General features: G+C 41.3%; 1 non-coding gene across 1 annotated transcript; it reads left to right on the top strand.

Annotated features, from left to right (window-relative positions):
- Positions 1–288: 288 nt before the first annotated feature.
- On the top strand, positions 289–423 carry LOC129404041 (U11 spliceosomal RNA). Its single transcript, XR_008629649.1, has one exon. It is a non-coding gene; the product is annotated as a U11 spliceosomal RNA (small nuclear RNA).
- The last annotated feature ends 424 nt before the right edge of the window (positions 424–847 follow it).

The following is an 847-nucleotide window of genomic DNA, read 5'->3' as shown; positions in this document are numbered from 1 at the left end:
CTCTCAGAAACTGACCTAAATTCCTAGGCACATATTTCACATTTGCCCAAGCAAGGGGAATTTCTGGGTTATCAATGATCACAGCATTGTCTGTGCTGCCTGAAAAAGTGTAAGCAGGCAAGTTAAAAGTTATCCTTTCCTATGCAATCATAATTATGCTGCCTTTTAAGCTTCCAGCAATTTTTATAGAACATTTTCTGTCAAGTCTATGTCTGTAGTTATTGTCATTACCTTTTAATCTACACGTCACTGCAGACACCATTATGAGAGTGAAGACTGATGTAAGAAAAAAAGGGCTTCTGCCATGAGTGGCACACGGAGGGCAGAATTGCTTGCTCTATGTGCAGAATGGACATTAAGAGATTTCAGAAGCATAATTTTTTTGAAGTAGGGCAGCTGGTGATCGTTGGGCTTAGTGCTCCCACCCCCACCTCCCCAAAATATGATTGAATGGAATCAATCTTTTGTAAGATTGGAAATTTCCATGTAAGAATGGAAATTTTGCATGAACTGAAACAAAACTGTCCACCAGTTATTCCGTCTTTTATAACAAAATTACCATATGCTCAATTATTTATGCAGCAATGAAAGATGCATTGAGGAAATTACAACAACTCTAGTGGAAACATGGAGAAAATGCAGAAAGTAAGGGACCCGGAGGGTGACTTGGGTGTCTTGTATAAGTTCTCCCTGAGCTTGCTTCCACCCAAAAGCTTAGCTATAGGGATGGACCTCGGGAAGTGTCTGTGTGGCTCCCAGAAAGGAGAAAAATGAGCTACAGGTTCCTGCCAGGATCCAGGATCCAGAAGCAAGAAATGTGGAGGGAAGACTCAGAGAGAATCCAGAG

Source organism: Sorex araneus, chromosome 3 (assembly GCF_027595985.1).
Source record: "Sorex araneus isolate mSorAra2 chromosome 3, mSorAra2.pri, whole genome shotgun sequence".
Lineage (NCBI taxonomy): Eukaryota > Metazoa > Chordata > Mammalia > Eulipotyphla > Soricidae > Sorex > Sorex araneus.
Note: the sequence above shows the minus strand (reverse complement) of the source record. Positions and strands in the feature narration are given on the sequence as shown.